The sequence below is a fragment of the Sciurus vulgaris genome, assembly GCF_902686455.1.
Source record: "Sciurus vulgaris genome assembly, chromosome: 4".
NCBI lineage: Eukaryota > Metazoa > Chordata > Mammalia > Rodentia > Sciuridae > Sciurus > Sciurus vulgaris.
The window spans coordinates 40214277-40234597 of NC_136464.1; the positions used below are offsets into that span (position 1 = coordinate 40214277).

The window sequence follows — 20321 nt, forward strand, 5'->3', positions numbered from 1 at the left end:
CACTGGGCTCAGATCAGGGCTTCAGGGATCCCTGATGTCTATTGTATGTCTGAAATGGTCTTGTTCAGTGGTGTGGGATCCAATCCCTGGCCCCACTTCCCTTTTTTGAGGTCAATATCCAGTGTCTTCCATACTCTGTGTTGCTGCTCTGCTAACACAGTGAACAAGGAACTCATTCTCTTCTTGATCCATAGGATGGCAATTCTGAATGATATAGTATTATTATGTAATTGTAATTTTTATCATAACACTAATAATTATTATTATATGGAGAGATACTATTTTTGCTAAAATGTCTCAAATATCCAATTGCAGACAATTGGGGAATGTGAACTACACAGAATTCCCCTACCATTTCTAAGGCCATGACTTGTGGTCTAAAGTCTCTTATGAGTGTGCTAAAGACCGTGTAGAATAGGGAACGGTGCTGTGACCGCCTGTTGAATGCTGGTGTCTCCTGGGTGTGAGGGTACATGCTTGTAATTCCAGTTCTTTAAGAGGCTACAGCAGGAGCATCGCAAGTTTGAGGCCAGCCTAGTGGAACAACAACAACAAAAATGTTTCTAAAGGGCTGGGAATATCACTCAGTGGTAGAGTGCTTGCTTGCCTAGCATGTGCAACCCCCAGCACCACACACACACACACACTCACAATAGCGAATTTCTTGTTAGAATCAGATTCAATCTCTGGATCATGTTGCTTTCTTTTTTTTTTTTTTTTTTTTCATGTTGCTTTCTATAGTGGACTTTTCTGTATTCTTAGGCATCTGTCAAATTAACATATACTGCAGAAGTTGCTGTACTTGTTTGGATTAATGGTAGTTAAATAAAAGCATTGCAGTATCCTTGGAGAATGTACAGGATGTTTCCATGCTAGGATTACAAAGGGTAAAGGCTTCACCGAAGCCACCAGTCCATTTATGCTTTCTTGCATCTTTGACTTTTCTTACAGTTTTCAGTTCATCGTGTACGTCAGGTTTCAAGCCATTTCTCCTCAAGATTTAAAATTTGGTATTGGACATTTGGAACATTTTTGTCAACTCCACATCTTATCCTCACCTAAATTTATTCGATCAGAAGGATATTCTTAGATTTAGCCTGCTTTTCAAAATATGTAACTCAGTGTTTTGACTACTGTATGAAAATATGCTCACAGTTTTTGAGATTATTCCTAAATTGCTTCTGACCACATTCATGAAGAAAGGACTCTGACAGCAGAAATCATTTTTATAAAATGTCTGATGATTTTTCACACATATTTGTGTATCTTCAAGGGACCACTCTGCCCACCTTGAACCACAATTGGCTTACTGCAAAGTACTCAAGTACTGACAAAATTTTATGTCAATGTTTTACATTTCAGGTTCTTTTTGAAACAATAACTCACAGGAAGTGCCAGGAAGTTTCCTTTGTTCCTTCGTCCAATTTCTCACAATGGCAATATTTTACATAACTGAAGTACAGTATTAAAACCAGGAAAATGAACTTGACACTATGTGTGCATTTTAAAATGGAATGTAATAAGCTCATCTTATAAATTCAAGTACTCAGGATCTCTATTTAACTGAGTCCATCTTATGTCTCTATGTTTTTGCTCTCAATAGATATCTCCTTTTCTGAGACCAATTTCATTCTTCATGTCATCTCTTCTAAAATGCAGAGAATTGCAAAAGCAAAAAAAAAAAAAATCTTGCTGTATGTGGTCAACAATGTTGTCCATGTGTAATGCTTTCTGAAAATTCTCCTCTGCCTCTCTGTACTGACCTATTTCTGCATACATTTCAACCAGGTGAACATAAGCCATCTCTAATGTTGGCCTTAGTCTTAGAGTCTCTTGAAACAAACAAAAACCTTCCAGAATGATTGTGAACAGAGAAGAGAAGAGGAGCAATTTCTCTCTCTTTCTTTCTCTCCCTCTTCTCTCCCCTACTCCACCTCTCTTAAATAAAGTATATCTTGTTAAAGTGATGGAGTAAAGCATTGGTGTATTAAAACTCCCTGGGAACCCTGCCTCTTTGTATGGGTTTATCCTCCATCTCATGCATATTTTGACTCATTTATCTCATTCTACTTTGCTTTTTGGATATTAGTATTTGCACTTTTATCCAAATGTTTTATCATGCACATTGTCAAGTAGAGAAAATAGAATTTTAAAAGGTGCTCTCACATACCTACTTATATGTAATGTGAGTGTATATGTGTATGTGCCACTGGTCAATTTCATGCCTCAGGGATCCAATTCCATGACTTGTAAAACTGAGCACCTCCTGTCTTTTCTAAAGACTTTGATAGTGTTTGTATTTGCATGACTCTCTTTGCCTCAGGTCTTGTAGTGGTGCATCAGTTGATTCTACAGTTTCTGCTTTCACACAAACAGGGAGTATACATATTTTTTGAAGTTACCAACCAAACACACTCAAAGAATTTGTGATCTTATAACATTTTGCTGAATATATATAGTTGATGGGAAAAGATTTCAGGATTTCATGTGGTCTTGTTCAAGTGTCTGTAGATGATCTTCAACATTACTGTGCCCAAACTCCACCCTTGGAGAAAGATAATGCTGCCATCTTTTCAATGTGTGTTCTGCATAATTTGCAGCCCTGTTACAGTTACAGTTTCCTGTTTCTCCACAAAAATTTTAATAAAAACTTTTCATTATTTATTAGTGCATAATAATTATACAAAGTAACCAGTTCCTTTATGACATTTTCATATATATATATATATATATATGACAAACTGTATCCACTGAATCTATTACCTTGCCTTACCCCTTCTCTCCCTTCCCTTACATACTTTCCTTTCATACATATCTTTTTGTTATGTGGCCTACAAAATACAGTCAAAGAGTGGGTGTTTGGCAAATTTTAATGAATATTTTAGGTCAAGTGAAAAAAAGGAAATCATATCACATACCATCCAATAAATACCTAAAAACTATATGAGGCTATTTATGTTATTTTCAGCTTGCACATTCCAGACAGTTTTTTTTTTTCTTTCCCTAAAACATCAGAAGTCTTGGTAATGGTGAATAAACTTCCAGCTATGTGTGTGGGTCAGTTTTTTCATTGCTGTGACCAAAAGACCCGAAAAGAACAATTTTAGAGGAAAAAAAGTAGTTGTCTTGCTCTTAGATCTTAAAAGTGCCTCAAGTTATCTGGTCACATACAAAGTAACCCTTTCTGTTGAATTCTCCATGTCCAGGACACCAGCTACACTGAGGCTGTTCACATCCAGAGTACAGTCATTAGGAAATGATCCTTGTGGGTCCAGCAGCTGCTTGGTGCTCATACAGGATAACCATCCACGGCCACCGAGTGCAGGGATGCAAGGAAGGATGGATGCTCCTGGCCTCGACACCAAGGAAGCAGGGAGAAGGCAGGGCCAGGCAGGCAGGAGAGACAGCATGTGTCGTCTCCATCTACTTTTTATTTCATCAATTACACATTTTTGGAGGCGGCAAGTAGGAAAGCTTGTTGTTCTATTGAGTTATGAGTGGATTAAAGCGGGAACGGTGCCCCTTCCTTCAAAACATGGCGTTCAGCTGAGCAGTGAGCCTCAGAGCCCTCTCATAGCACAGCAGGGCCTCCTTCACTTCCCCTTTCAATTTGTGGCTGAGCCCCAGGAGGCTGACACTCTCCACAACACATATATTCCGGCGAACACGACTATTGGCCAGTTTCTCTAGGGCACTTATAAGTCTTTCCCTGGCAAAGGACATTTCTTCTATCTTTAGACCTTTTAAATAATGGGTGATGGCTTTGTCTTCAGATCTCATGTGAAATTGTTGGAAACGGCCATAGTGGTAATGAATGTCTTGCTGCACGTGGTCAACAATGTTGTCCATGCATAATGCTTTCTGAAAATTCTCCTCTGCCTCTCTGTACTGGCCTATTTCTGCATACATTTCAGCCAGGTAAACATAAGCCATCTCTAATGTTGACCTGAGTCTTAGAGTCTCTTGAAATTCATTTATAGCTTGTTGAACCAATGTGTCCACATTTTCTCTTTCTTTCCTTCTAGGGTTCATATTTGTAGCTTTCTTCACTTGAAACAGTTTTGCCCTGTAGCATAGCCCTATCTGGTAATGCAGATAGGCACAATTGGGTCTTGCCTCCAAGGCCTTCTGAAGGAGCTGAATAGCTCTATCCACACAGCCTTTTTTGCGGTAAAATTTGCTTGCATATTGAAAGACATAGGTCTGGGAGGACATGTTGCTCAGAGTTTTCCTCAATGTAGTGTTCTCCCTCAGCTTCCTGTCCTATATCTTGGAGCTTCAGGGCAAGGAGAACCTTAATGTATGTATCTTCTGGGTTGAGCCTGACAGCCTTCTTTAGGGGGTCTAGAGAAATTACATTTCTATTATAGTGATTCAAACGAAAGGCGGTGATGGCAAACCCCATGCTGAATTCAGGGTTTTCAGGCTCCACTGCCAGAGCCTTCTCAAAGCAGGCCTTGGCCCGCTTGTAATACTGTCCTCCACACTTCAGCAAGGCCCATCCTTCCTCACAGTCCATCTCAGGAGACTCCAGCCTGTAGCGGGAGGGACTTGCCAACTTCTTGCAAGTGTTCTCCACCTTGTCCAGGTAAGCCTGGGCTTCTGCCCATCTGCCCATGTGGTGATACACCCAGGCATAGTTGCCCCAGGTCACCAGGCTTCTCATGTCTGCCTGGTCTGCGTACTCCCTCTGGATCAAGTCTTCAGCTTCTCTCAGGATCTGCAAGGCCTGCTCATCCTGGCCTTTCAGGTGCTTCACATAGGCCAGGAGGTTGTGAATCCCCCCATGGTTTTTGGTGTCTAGAAACTCAATCTGTTCCAGATCTTGCTTTCTAAATCCAGCATTTCCTTGTCTTCAAATACCAGTCCCATGTGGAAGTGACATCTTCAAGTGAGCCAGGCTACCTTCTGTCAGAGTTCCATCTGATTTCTCACTGTAAAAATAGAGCACAGTATTTCTACATTTTATGCATTTAGTGTACTGGAAAAGAAGCCAATATTTTAAATCATCAAATATTCTTTCTCCCAGTATCACTGTCTCCATTATTTGTTTTCTTTCTCAGTTCTTTAGTCTGTCTTATAATAGAGAGTTGGTGGTATAAAATTTATGAGGAAATGCTAATCTCTGGTGCACTACAGGTTATATGAAATCTAAAAGTCAACTCAAAATAATCAATTCTGCTAAGGTCAATATAATTTCTGCACCATGCTCTGCACCCCCAAAATCCTTGTCCCCTTTTGCTTCCTCCCAACATTGTGGTCTACCAGTAATTCTCTCAGAAGAGATGTAGAGGGAGGATTCACAGAAGGGTGGATTCCTTATCATTTTTTCTGCATTTCCAACATTTTTGCATGTTTTTTGTTTCCCTCCTTCCAGGAAGTTTTCTGAGTTAAATATGAAAGCCATAAATAGTTTAAAACAATGAGTTTCCCTAATGCTTAAGCAGGATTGCAGAATGTGGTAAGGCATTCTACTTCCTGTTCCTATATAAACTTACTCAACCCATTCCAAACAGAGAAATTGAGCAATGGCCGGAACCACCTGACAGTAGCAGGTGACTTATTGGGTGGGGTTGGAGTAGGGGGATGAGGTAAACATGCTAGAGGTCAGAAGTCAGATGTAAGTTCTTACTTTTGGAACTCAGGATCCCTGAGGTCAGGTAACTACAGCCTAGGGGAGGATAGGTACTCAAATTCTTAACAATTATAGCAGTGATTCCTCAGTGCCATGGGGAAGAGATAATCATCAGGGGTGTGACTGAAAGTTTTCTTTCTAATATTTCTCATCCTATGATATGGAGCTGAAATTCTATTTCCTCTATCAAAGTATGAGGAAAGAGAAAGAATCTGATGGTTTTTATTTTCCCTTGAAAAGTGGTCCTCCATATCTTATGTAGATATCATCTCACATTCTAGACTTTACATGTTTTTCTACCCATTAGGGCCCAAGGAAAGATCCCAGAGGTCACCCCTGTGAAATTTTCTTTAACACTAAGTATGGCAATATGTAGCAAAACTCATTTTTATATAAGTCCTATCATCATGATTCATGATATCTAACCCTATTTTAATTACAAAAACAAACAAACAAACAAACAATGAAACATTCCTTTTTGAAAATGAAGAGAAAGAAAATTCACAAAAAGATGATTAATATTCCGCAAAGTGAGCAAAGGATACTCAGGCTTACTGTAGCCTCTGTGAGAAAGCTAGAAGCTCAATATAGTCCTCTTGTTTCCCTCAGTGTTTCTACCTCAAAAACTCACCTCAGTAGTTTGATTTCTCTTGAGTTAATCCTGCCCACACTCCCAAGTCATCCTCCTCGGGCCTGAGTCTGCAGAGGATGGTGACATACCCAACTCTCAGACTGTTCTTGCTGTGTGGTGGGTGGACTACTGCAATGAGGAACTCTTAAACCTTTTCTACAACCTAAGGCCCAGAAACAAGACTCAATGAAACATGTGTGTGTGCGTGTGTGTGTTTGGAGTGTGTTGGAGGGGTGAGAGCAGAAATGAGTAAAAATAATTATTGTACCTAAGAATGCAATGGAAAAGAGCCACCACCCCTAAGGAAATGGATATCAGGAAAAGCTTTTGACTCAAATGCTCTACTTCTGCTCAGTGCAGTCCATGAGGACAGACCCTGCCCAGGGAATATCATCCACAGAGGCAGTCATAGCCAAGACCTGCTAGTATATTAAGGAGCAGACCCTTCAAGCTTTCTAAATATGTACCACAGTCTTAGGCATCTCAGCTGCTGGCCCAGCCAGCACATTTGTGAGAAGTAGGAAAAGACCATCTTCTAATGACCCAATCAGGGGCCAGGTTGCCTTGCATTGATAGGTGGATAATATGCCAGATTTCTAGCCTCATGGAGATTGCAGAACATGGAGAAGCCACCTCAAACAAACTTATGGATTTGCTTAGCCAACCTTCTAGAGGAGAATTATTGTCCTTTCCTTAAGTAGTTTATCAACACATGTCATCTTTTACCCTGCTCTTGGCTTGGGCTCTGAGAAGACTGTGGAGTAGAAGTCATCATAGAGGTGTTCATACTCTCCTAAACAGGAACACCAAGATCTAAAGGCCTCCTGTTACTTAGGGAACATGCAGAGAGTGCTGTTATTACTTCTATGCACATCCTTACAAATTATGATCATGTGCAGTGTGCAGCAATCTAATCTTTCTATGCATGGAGGCAGATGGGACTTGTCAGTACATTATCAGACATTTCCCTGAATCCTTCTCCCTTCGCTATTTCTGTCAGTGAGCCCGGATGGAAGGAGGAACTCCTCTGTCTCTTTGCATCTAAATCACTGAGACCAGGAGTATGTTGCAAGGTTTTATTTAGTCTTGAATAATCCAGAGCTCCTGTAAGCCACTTAGGACAGGGGGTTCTAGAAACCTACACACGGGCTCATCGCAAAACCTCTCAGGTAGCCTAGCTACCAAAGGTTCAGGGAGAAGGCACTTCCTGCCAGTTCTGCAATGCAGACACAGTTTATGTCATTTTGATCAGGAGCCTCACAAATGTAAGGTATAAACAGGTAAAAACATGTGCCAGAAAAGGGATTATTGTGTAGGAGCCCTTTTACTGTTAGCTCTTTTTCTCCCACTAACTACAAAAACAGATAGGATCAGATAGCAGGTCAAAATTCTTTGGAGCAGAAAATATGTTCCATAGTTCACTACTTCTACCCAAACCAAAAGAAAGGAATAGAGATTTTTCTGAAAGAAGCACATCACCATCCTGATATGATTTCTAATTTTCTAATACCTAGTCCAGTGGTTTTTCAAATATTATCTTGCAACAGGTCAGCTGGAAGACTCATAATGACAGATTGCTGGGCCCACCCCAGAGTTTCTGAACCAGCAGGTTGGAGGTGAGGCCCAGGAATTTGCATTTCCTAAAAGTTCTCAAGTGACACTGATGCTGTTTAGAGGATCACACTTGGAAAACAGTCAATATTCGTTAAAAACAAATTTCATGGAAATCACAATTTTCATAGGTTCTCAGTAGTCCCAAACTTTAACTTAAGGATAAATAATAACAAAACATGTACATGGTGAAAATGACTCCAGGGACTTCTTTAACTGGACCTCTTTTTTTTTTTTTTTTTGTTTCTTGAGTTTTGGTCACTGGAAGCAACACTTAGAGCTTAGAGTGCAGAAGGAGGGAAAGGTCCTGGTATTTATTCTCAAGCTCCCCACATTGGGCTGTACCTTGGCTTTCAGAGCTTGAGTTTTCCACCAAAAGGCCTCATGAGGAATCCCTTTTCCACAGTGCTAGCTAAGCTCCTCTCCAGTCTGGTGAGCTGCTCCTCCTCTTTGCCCTGGTAGGCCAAGGGCTATCATGTTACCACTATCCTTAGCACCCCCCACCCATCTGTCCAGCATCAACATCTGTTAATTTCCTTGAACTCTGCCTACAACCATCTAAATGGTCCCTGCTTCTCAGTTACTTGACCAGAACAGGTGGAGGGGAGGTGCCTATCAGTGTTAGAACCATGAGCAAGACAGCCCTCTCGGGATGAGGACCGCCTAAGAATTGGTCCGTAAGGAAAGTTTTAGAATTTCAAAGTACATCGAAATAAGGCAAGCAAAGCAGAGAAAGCCTTTACTCATGGTGCTGGGAGACAGTTGGTGCTCTGCAATGCTTTGGTTCAGGTTCAGGAAACTCCAAACTTTGTCCATGGTGTTCTAGGGCTTCTCAGAAAAGCACAGTGCTTATATGGGGAGGGAACCCCAGGCAATTTTCCACACCCTCAATAAAATTGGCAAGTTTCCATCCCGGTGGAAAAAAACAGAAAGAGAGAGAGAGGAGGCTGTCACTGCTCTGATTACCAACATGCGTTTAGTTTTGGCAGCTAAAAGGATGATTATGAGACATGGTTTTGATATGTAAATTCCCTGCTGGGGTTGCAGTAGCCTTGGAGATAGAGGATAACTGCGTCTTATAATGATATCCAGTGTTGGAGCAAGACAGTGGAGGACAGGGATGTCAATTCTAATGGAACATGTCAGACTCTGTTGTTTTTACTGAAACATGTACCAGCCAGGTGGTTCTAGAAACATGCAGTGGAACCTTCTTAAATCAGTGTCAGAGGTTTATGCCTAGAAGAATACTGCAGAGAGCCTTGTTGGTTTGTGAAAGAATGAGTTTGCAACTTGGGTCTTCTTTCAAGGGTTGTTGCCTCCGAGTTTGAGATATTGTCTGTTGGAAAAGTTCCATGTTGTTCACCTCCTCCAGCAGAATTTGTATTTCTGCCAACTCAGAATATACTAATGACCTTATCAGTGGCTCAAACAACTGTGTTTGAAATGGTCAGTAGAGGAACATACTTTGGTAGTCAGAGAACATGATGGAACCACCAGGGACTACAGTACTCTAAAAAGAGTGATTATTAGCATCTAAATCTAAATTCACATATTCACCTGAGTTGTTCACACATTTCTTCTGTTTCCACTAATTTTTTGATCACGTGTTACAAAGCAACAACTACCAGGAGTTAAACAAAACCATTTATGTTTTGTGAAAATCTCCTCTTGAAGCCAGCCTGGTGTAATAGCCTACACAATTAACAGGGGATAGGAATATTTGAAAAAACTGCCTATTCTGAAATCCTCTTTGAACATGTTTATTGAGTCATCCTGTAAGTTATTCTCTTTCTTCATTATGTGGGTATTGCACCAAAATAAGCAGAAGGGCAGACTAAGAGCAGGTTTCTTTTGAGCATTACCAGACAGGATTATTAACTGTTCCTAGCTGCTATTCATAATTACTAAGTGAAACCATAGCAAGGCCATGTTGTTTTTTCATTGTCCTGGGTCCTTAACTAGACTATATTTCCCAGGGCTCCCTTGTGGTAAAATATAGTCATGAGCCTGAGTTTTTAGCTAACTGTGAACAATGGACAAACATTACTGTGCCATCTCCACACTGAATTCTTAATGTATCCACACATGGTCTTCCCGCTCTTCTCTTTTATTAGGGAAACACCAGGGAAAGCAACTATTAAAGATAGCAAAGTCAAAAGATGGAAGGAATTTTTAATTCCCTGAACTATTGGATAGACATTTGCCAAGGAGGAAAATGAGAAGTAAATTTCTACATTGTTGTCCAAGTCATACCTAATGCAGGGTTTTCTGATGACAGCTTGCATTTCCATAATTAATGGAGATAATTAAAAAAATTAAAATTGTATATATTTTCTTGAATCTGTTCAAATTCAGGACTATCTACTTTATTGGACTAGACAGTACTTTAATTTCTATAATTGTAAAAAGGGAGAATTAAGATACTAAGAAAGAGACTCATCAGAAACGTTTTCTATGAGCTTTAAGTCCCTATTGTACTGAAATGTGCATGCGGTTTAGACATTAGATGTCCCTTTTACTGTTTCAGTGTTCTTCCCTGATGGTAGTAGGTTGCCTTATCTACCTTGGCCCTCTGGCTGGCCTTGCTTCACTGTAATGTGTGGTGGATGATAAAGGGTGACTGAAGCTAGAGCTGAGTCATGGCTCCTTGGCAGCTGGCATCCTGTCTCTTCCTAGTAGGGACAGACCTACAGAGGAGGAGGAAAAGATGTAGGAAAAGGAACCACTTTCTCTTAGTTGTCTTCCTCCAGTTCTGAATCAGATGGGGAGCTTCTAACAGGCAAATTGAAGTTTTTAGGATGCAAATATTATTCTGCAAGACACTGACCTTAAACCCACCTCAGAATGAAAGGGATGGAAATAAATAAATCCTGAAGTGAAACATGAGGAGAGCTACTTACACTGAGAGCAGTATGACTTTGGAATTTTTGTGTTTAAAAAATATTGCTTGATAGCAGAGTGTCAGGAAACAGAGTAAGAGTTTGTCACCTGGTCTCTATGCTTTGGCAGCAGTCCTGGTTCTATGGAGCTCTGAATTCCACTGATTTTTAGATTGATGTTCAGAATCTTGCCCAGTGTGTCCTTGGCATAAACAGACCCATGAACCCCGCAGGGACAGGGCAACATGAAGGAGAGGAAACAGCCAACACATTTCATAACTATGTGTGTGTGTTGTGTGTGTGTGTGTGTGTGTGTGTGTGTACAACAGGGAGGGAGTCACAGGAAAGCAAGGAACTGAAATTCTAAACCGTTGGTTCTTGTGTTCCAATGAAAGAAATTTAAAGTCAGAACACTAAAGCCATGCAAGAGAACTTATTAAGTGAAAGTACAGAGAAGTGAGGTGAAAGTAAAGTAAGAGTAAAGTGAGGCTCAAGCAGAGAGCACTCTCAAGAGAGAAAGAGGACCATCTCTAAGCAGAGAACGACAGAGGAGACAATGCTGTACTCTTTGCCAATCAGGTTTTCAACTTCTCCTTCACATCAGGTGGTTGGAGTTTTTGACCCTAGTTGGTCCTCGCCAGAACTGTCATGGTGGGACATCCTACTTAGAGGGGCTTCATCTCCAAGTCCAATCCTATGTTAATTTGGGCACTGGGGTCAGTAACTAGTCAGAAGTTACCTTAGCGCTCCGTCATTACTGAAGGAATCTTACTTCCCAGACAAATGGAGACACCAATAGCTGTAATTCTTAACTTCACATCAAACTCAGACCCCTGTCAAGAATTAGTCCTTTTCTCTTGATGTGTTTTCCCATTAACCTCCTCTGCTTCTATTAATTTTCTACAAATACTCCACTGTTTGCTTTCTCATCTACTTTGGAAGTAGTTTAAAGAAGGACTCTAAAGTAATTTAAAGAACGCTTTGTGACCTTACCATGCGTTTCACTGCTCATTGCTAGCTACCATGCAACACCAGGATTCCTACTTGTAGAAATGAATGTAAACCTGAACTGTGAATCCACTATCAGCAATCCAAGACCATGTCTGTGTTTGACTGACTAGCCAAGTGAACTTGATTTCACATAAATGCTGAGATGCTTCATCAGTACTGATGGCCAAGCCAATCTCCAATCCAGTGAATCAGAATCTATGAAAGTAAGATTCAGGCATTAATCTCATTAGATCTTTTTTAAAAAAAGAACCTCAAAGTGATTTTGGGGCATGGTTCAAAACCATAAAGTAGATATTTGCTACTTAGAATATAGTGTATGGACTAGCAACAACAGAATTAACTAAATTTTAGAAATGCAGAATGTCAGGTCTTCTGACAGATTTGCTGAATTAGAATCTGCCTTTAGACATGTCCAATGATTTGTTGGTACATTTAAGTTTAAAAGACGCTTTTCCTGAGGACTCCAGGGTCTCAAGTTTCATGGAAATTTCAAGATTGCTTCTCTATAACAGGCTTTGTTCAAGCCGAGGACCTTGAAGTGGCAATGGAACAAAGTGGAGGAGATGTCTGGTCTCTCTTTAGATACTCTTAACCCCCAGCTCAGCCATGGTTCTGTATTGGGCTTTGTGGTGCCTCCTGCTGGTGGGGCCTGACCTGTCCCTATTGGAGCTGATCATTGTTCTAGTGCATGGTTCTCCCCTGGGGACAATTTTGCTCCCTTCACTGTGGGCATTTAGCAATACCTACAGACATTTTTTGTTTTCACAATTGAATGTGGGGGTACTATAGTTATCTAGTGGGCAGAGGCCAAAACTGATGCTAAAAATCCTGTAATGTACAGAACAGTTCCTTATAACAAAGAATCGGCTGGCTCACAATGGTTGTTACAGTTTTGACACGAGGTTCCTCCTGAAAGCTCATAATTGGGTTTTGAAAGCTATAACCTAACCAGTGGATTAATCCATTTAATTATTATCACTTTACTGGGTGCTAACTATAGGACAGGTAGGGAATGGCTGGAAGAAATAGGTCACTGTGGGCGTGACTTGGGGTTTACATCTTGTTCTTAGAGTTTTGTCTTCTCTCTCTACTTCTTGGTTGCCTTGAGCTAAGCAGTTTTCTTCCACTGTGCCCTTTTGCCATGATGTTCTGCTTCATCTCTGACCCAAAGCAATGAATTTGACTGACCATGGACTGAGACCTCTAAAACTATGAACCATCAATAAACTTTTCCCTTCTAAAAGTTGTTCTTGGTTACAGTGATGAAAAACTGACTAACACAATGGCAATAGTGCAAAAACTAAGAAACCCTACAAGGGTTCCAAGAAAACTTTTTTGTAATGTTGAAAATATTCTGAATCTGCGCTGCCCAATGTGGTAGCCACTAATCACAGGTCACTACTGAGCACTGGAAATGTAATTAGTGCCTCTGAGGGACTCAGTTATAGATTTAATTTTCATTAATTTAAATATAAATTTAAATTGCCACTTAGTGACTACATATTGGACAGCATAGAAAAAGGCCTGCACTCTGAGATGTTTGGGGCTCTCCCATGCACCTGATGGAAGCAGCAGATGACTTAAGAGATACCAATTTCTTGATCTGCTCCTAATTCTATTTAGTTCATTAAGAAACTTTGGCTGCATGTGAGGAATATAGTATGCACTGCTACTCCGCAGGAGACTAGGAATGCCATTGGGTCTGCATTTTCTTCCATTCGTATATCCTGATGAGAGTATCTCCCCATATAAGACAAACCCAAAAAACCAAAGGCCAAATGTTTTCTCTGATATTCGGATGCTAATTCACAATAGGTGTTGGGGATAGGGAAGAATAGAGTTACTTTAGATTAGGTAGAGGGGAGTGAAGGGAGGAGAAGGGGTATGGGGGAAGGAATGATAGTAGAGTGAAACAGACATTATTATCTCATGTACATGTATGACTGCATGACTGATGCGATCCTGCAATATGTACAATCAGAAAAATAGAGATTATACTCCATTTATGTATGATCTATCAAAATGTATGAATGCATTCTACTGTCATGTGCAACTAATTAGAATAAATAGAAAATTGATATAATATTAAAAACAAAACAAAACAAACAAAAAGACCTCAGAAGATCTGTGCTTGTGTCTAAGATAAACTTCATTTTCAGAGGAGAATTTGCTCAAAGTAACAGATGATGGCAGTCAAGAGCACAGGCACCTGTATTTAGGAAACACTTTGCAAGACTTCACTGGAAAGCATCATCTGTTGTCCACAGAACTTTCTCTGTGGCTCTTAAACTTCCCTTTCTGGGGTGTTTCATGAACCTCTTAAAGTTTCTTGACTATGATAACTTCAACAAAGCAGTTTTTGGAGCTCAGCTCAATGGCCAATGTGAAACCCAACCAGGACTGAGAAGCATTTTAATTAATATGTGCACATTCCTCTATCTTGCTTTGTTTTGTGTCAGTAAGTTGCAAAAAATACTTTTTCCTCAAAAGTATATTGGCCTTCAAAGAGATACCTGCTCTCCCAGGACCTGAGACTTCAGGTAAATTGTCTACTCTACCTGCTCAAGCCCTAGCCTAGTGCAAACTTTAACTGTCTCATGCTAGAGTCGCTAAGAATGGGGGGGGGGAATGAAGGAATCCACAGTAGGCAGGAAGAGATATGTCCCAAAGGATCACTTTAATTACACACATACATAAATTTAACAAAATATAAACACTTCACCTAAAACTGCCTCCCTTGCACCTTGATCGTACTCTCTCTCACTCTTGTGGTTAGAAGACATCCAAAACTGCTCTCCCCAGTTCTGAAATTTCTTGGAGCTGCCAGATTATATTTTCATATTCATCAAATCCTATGTCAACTTCTTTCCATGAGCAGTACTGACTCCATAACCCTCTCCATGAATAACTTCATGCTTTGGTCCATTTTCTGTTGTTACAAGTGAATACCACAGACTGATAATTTATTTAAAATAGTGGTTTATTTAGCTGATGTTTCTGGAGGCTGGGCAGTCCAGGAGCATGACCCTAGTGGGAGGGACTCTGCGGTTTCCCCAGGCAGCACAGAACATCACCTGTGAGGGGGTTCATGAGAAACAGTGAAACTGGCTTTTGTAACAGACTCAACTCTCCTGATAACTAACCCACTCCCTTAAGAACCCATCACTTCATTAATCCATGACTGAATTAACCTATTCATGAGGGCTATGCCAATTACCTTCCAAAGTTCTCATCTCTCAACCCTGCTACTGTGGGGGCAGAGCTTGGAAACACATAGACTTGGGGAATACATCCAAACCATAGCACTCCTTGAATTACTTATATTACAAAAGAAGTATTCTGCTAACTTCAGAGGGGGGAAGAAGAAACCCAGTCTCCTGCCTACAGTGGGGCTCTTGAATGTCTCCCAAGGGCCCTTACAAGTAGTGCCTGGAAAACAGGATGCTGGTCTAAGGAAAGCACTGCCCGCAGGCCAAATGCTCCCTCTGCAAGCTTCTCATTCAGGATTTGCAGAGATGGTCTCCTGGATTGCCTATTGTACTGCCTTCTGTACATCTAATGAAAAGATAAATCTTATTTTAATGGTTCTCATCACAATAAACCCTCAGACCTTTGATGCTTTTGGGTAGAAAAAAAAGTCAAGCACAGTTACCTTTAAAATTCTTTTCTCCAGCACCTACTTTTGGATGATCCTTCTTGGTTTGAAATTCATTCTCCCCATTGCCCTGTTCCAGCCAACTCCTTTCAAACCCCAGGCAGGATTTGTCTGGTTTGAAGTTCTTTAAGAATGATTCAGCACGTGTTCACCAGTTTAGTATTATGACACAGATAAGTTGACTGTTAACAGTTTTGTTTTCTGTTTCAATTTAAGCCTGTTAAATTAGTAAGAAGGCAGGAATCGAAGAGTTTGTGCTCTGGTTTGAACAAGGCTTTCCCCCTCTGAAAACTGCAGTTGATATATAATTCCCAGATAAGGTATTAAGAGAGTCAAACTTAATCAGGTCGTGGTGTGCAGAGGTGGGGCCTTTGGGAGATGATTATGGTTAGATGTGGTCATCAGGAAAAGGCCCCATGACTGAATGCTGATGACTTCATTAGAAGAGGGAGAGAGATCAGAGGATACAGATGTATGCACATGCGCACGCGCACACGTGTGCACACACACACACACACACACACACACACTCACTCACTCCCTGCCTCTCACCATATGATGCCTCCCACTGCTTTTCTTTATAACTTACCCAGCATGAGGTATTCTGTCATTAGCAACAGAAAACACACTAAAACAATTAGAAAACTTGTTTCCAGTGGTCTGCCTGAAAATTTTTAATTCTAGAAAAATACTAGAATTTAAAAATATAGCCAGGCATGGTGGAACGTGTCTGTAATTCCAGCTACTCAGGAGTCTGAGGCAGGAGGATCACAAGTTCAAGGCCAGCCTCGGTAACTTAGCAAGACCCTGTCTCAAAATAAAAAATAAAGAGGTCTAGGGATATGACTCACTGATAGAGTGTCCTGGGTTCATTCACCAGTGCTACAAAAATAAGAAAGAAAGAAAGAAAGAAAGAAAGAAAGAGAGAGAGAGAGAGAGAGAGAGAGAGAGAGAGAGAGAGAGAGAGAGAGAGAGAGAGAGAGAGAGAGAAAAGAAAAATGTGCTAGAAAAAAAAAATCCAGAAGCAAGAGGAGCTTTACTTCATGGTTTCTTTCTTTTTTCTTTTGAAGTACTAGGAACTGAACCCAGGGCCCCCTGCACATGCTAGGTAGGTACTCTACCACTGAGCTTCCATCCTTCCTTCATGGTTTCTCTGAGGGATACTGCTGCTAACAGTGTCCTCTAAGGTGATCCCCGAGGTATGTCACGTGTCTTGCTGAGAGGTTTTATATTTAGGGGGAAATTACCTGGTGATGCTGTTTCCTCATATATGACTGCCATGGAACAATACTAAATATATTCAGTCTTTGTCCCCTATTCCTGGCACAGAGCTTCTAAAACCATTGGAATTTCATGAGCAGTTTGAGTAACAGGACATGTTCTGTTATTTGTCATAAGCCCTTTGTAGAAAAGTGACGAGATAAAGGAAAGGGACTTTGGGCTTTTAGGGCTAACAAAATGTGGGAAGACAAATATTTGTGGAAAAGTGGTAGATGAGGACTGTTTAGTAAGATTTGTTTGTGTAGACTCTTTCTTGGTACTCTCTAGTCTCTTGTGTGAGGTACTGTCCCTTCCTTGTGTAGGAAACAGGAGCAGGAGTCCCCTTCTCAAGGGTAGTTGTTGTTCTGCTTTCAAGCAGATAGGAGGAGGGCAGAGAGCTCATCCTGTCTGCTGTTTCTCAATTTCTCAAAAAGTCATCCTTATTTCAAAGTTGGGTAACTTGGGTGATGTGCTCTGAACACCTTCAGGATACAGAGACTAAATTGTATTCCTGACCTCGGATTCCTGTCTATGTGAGTCAGATTTCCATCACTGTGACCAAAATACCTGGCAAGAATATCTTGGAAGAGAAAAAAGTTTTATTTTGACTAACATTTTCAGAGATTCATTCCATGATTGGCTGACTCCAAGGCAGAAACCTCGTGTGGAAGAAGGATGTGGTGAAGGAAAGCTGTCAGCTCATGGCAGTCAGGAAGGAGAGAAAGATAGAGAGAGGGAGAGGGAGGAGAGAGGCTGGGAGAAGATAAACTGTTCTATGGCAGTCCCCCAGTGACCTACTCCCTGGAACCAGGTCCCACCTCCCATTAGTCAGCTGTCAATGGATTAATCCATTTGACGGATTAATCCACTGAGAGATGAGATCAGAGCCCTCTTGACCTAATCATTATCTAAAAGCCCCGACTCTGACCCTTGCTGCAGTGGAGACCATTCTTTCAACACAGGAGCTTTGCAGGGGACATTCCAGATCCAAACCAAAAGTTACTGGTTGGGAAAGGTCACATCAGAAGGAGAATGACCCTTCTATTCACTCCTGACAGACTGGACTCTCAACCCCTTTCAAGGATATATAGCTGCTACTGATTTGACCGTTTTTGATTTTCCCAGTTATTTGTAATCTATGAAAGAGAAAGGTAGTTTGGTTGTTAAATAAGATGGACCCCAGAAAAGGATTGCTTTTGTAGGGGGACTTATTGTGTAAATCAGCAGGATGAAAAGGGCAGGCAGTTGTATTGAATCAGGCTCAATCGTTTTTCCCAAGCACCAAAATGATGTTCTGCAAAACAAAGAGTTTATTCATGTAGTAGAAAAACACTGAAGTCAACACTTAGGGAATGTGGTTTTCTTCTCTTGGGTGCTTTGGAATTTGTACTTAAAAAGCAAACAAACAATAACAAAACATTGATTAAAAGTCAAAATGAAAAAGCGATAGTGTATTAGAAACACAGACAGCCTTGACTTCATGGCTGCTGATTAGGAATCTAGTGCAGCGCACATCTGACCCACTAGCTGCATGACCTTGAAAAGCTGTTTTACCTCTGCGTCTCCTAGTTTCCTTATCAGTTAAATGAGTGCTTGGGCCCCTCCCAGGTCCATCTAATTGGAATCTCCAGAGGAGAATCTGAGACATTCATATTTTTAAAAGGCTTTTCCGATGATTCTAATGTGCAGTGAGAAAACTATCTTCTACCAATGGTTCTCAAACTTCGCATGCATCCCATCTCCTGTAGGAAATCTCCTTTTTTTTTTTTTTTTTTTTTTTTGGTGCTGGGGATTTGAACCCAGGGCCTTATGCTTGCAAGGCAAACACTCTACCAACTGAGCTATATCCCTAACCCAGAAATCTCCTTTTTAAAAGATGAGTTCTGGGTCCCATTTTCAGGATTTCTGATTCAGGAGGTCTGGGGTTGGGTTCCTGGAACTTGTACCCTGACAGATTCCTCAGTGATGCTGATGCTGCTGGTCCCAGAGACATACTTTGTGAAAGTCACTGGCCTAGATGATCTCTAATGTCCCTTTTAAGTATGAAACCCTAAGAATCTGTGGTCTGGCATCTTGTACCTTGTATATGCCTAATTCTTTGATATCCTCTTTGTGGTAGATGTCCAAGAAATGGACACATTCTTCTCTCTTTCTCAAGCACGTGCACTTTTACCTTGTGACTTTGCCCCTTTTTCCATCAAGAGGTTGAGTCTAGTTTTCATTCTCTGCTATTAACCTGGCCTTGACATGTGCACTGGTTAACAGAATGTGGCAGAAGTGACGTGGGAGTTCTGTGCCCTGGTTACAAGAGGCTTTGTTGATTTGTTTTCTCTTTCTCTGGCTGACCAGACTGCCATATGAAGAATTCTTACCTTGCATTCTTGAGAAAGAGAAGCCACATGGAGAAAAGGATCTGGCCAACAGCCGGCACTGACTATCGGACACATGAGTGGGACTCTATTAGATCATCCAGACCAAGTCAAGTCGCAGGCTGATTGCGATCACATAACTCCAGACAAAACTGGCAGAAGAAACTTCCAACTGGGCCCAGCCCACCTTTTTAACTCAAGAAATCTAAGCAAATAAAATGGTTATTATTGTAAGCCACAAATTCTGGAATGGTTTGTTATACTGTGATAGATAACTGATAGATTCTGCTTTCATTTCCCTATGCCCGAACGTATAGAGAGGACAAAAATAATTTCTCCATGTCTCCTAACATATAGGAACACTAAAAAACAATAATATAGGAAAAGTGCCTTGAGTGCATATACTCAAATGTATAATCTATTACTTTCTAAAATTATGGTTATTTTCAAGTAGTTTCCAGTATTTTTTACTGAGAAAGTTTTAGCAACTAGTAACCACTGTTTTTGAGATCCACAGTGATTTCCACACTCTCTCATATATCTAGGTGGATTTTATTTCTCCACTCTGCTCATCTTATAATATCTTAAGAGTGATGGTCTCTGGTAGTCTTGGATGACATATCACATTACATATAGCATTTTATTAGAATTATGTAAGTGACAACAGGCAGAGGGTACTTGACATGGGAGTGATGGTACCATCAGCTGAATTTATTCATTAAGCTCTTGCTCCCTTACATTAGCCTCTTTTTAAAATTAAAAGTATTTTAGTTGGCAAGTAAGAATTGTATTTATTTATCATGTGCAGCATTATGTTTTGGTGTATGTCTGCACTGTGGAATAACTATATCAAGCTGTAGAATGTGTTACCTTGGATACTTATCATTTTTTGTGTGTGTGGTGAAAACACTTAAAATCTACTCTCTTGGCAGTTTTCAAGTATGCAATATATTGGTATTAACTATAGTCACCATCATGCACTTAATTATCCTCTTAATATTGTATTCCTGGCAGATGTGTATTTTTGGATTTGGTAATGGTCCTAGGTACATATATTTTGTCTATGAATACCAGAGGACTGCTTTGTTTGGGTTCTTGGTATAGGCTCTAATTTATAAATTCAGAGAGACAAATTCATTTATGGTCATAGTCTTTCCATCACTCACAAAACTACACAAAAGTTTCCATGTTAAACCAAGGAGAGAATCATTTCAGAATTTATTTCAGATATCTATGCATATTAATTCCGAGTCTAGGGGAAAAGGAATTT

The 20321-nt window shown here is 40.5% G+C and overlaps 1 protein-coding gene, 1 long non-coding RNA gene and 1 pseudogene across 3 annotated transcripts in view; all 3 read right to left on the reverse strand.

Moving 5' to 3' along the window:
* The window catches only part of LOC306660140, a 292372-nt gene that overhangs the window by 122340 nt on the left and 149711 nt on the right, over nucleotides 1-20321 (reverse strand). The gene's annotated exons all lie outside the window — the stretch shown is intronic.
* Nucleotides 2924-20321, reverse strand: part of LOC306660115 (interferon-induced protein with tetratricopeptide repeats 1B-like) — a 41993-nt gene continuing 24595 nt past the window's right edge. Inside the window, exon 3 of the transcript XR_013763542.1 lies at nucleotides 2924-3180. The gene's annotated coding sequence lies outside the window, so the exon portion shown is untranslated. The remainder of the gene's footprint in view (nucleotides 3181-20321) is intronic.
* On the reverse strand, nucleotides 3269-4881 carry LOC306660128 (interferon-induced protein with tetratricopeptide repeats 1B-like; annotated as a pseudogene). The gene has a single exon. The product of its transcript is annotated as an interferon-induced protein with tetratricopeptide repeats 1B-like (transcript).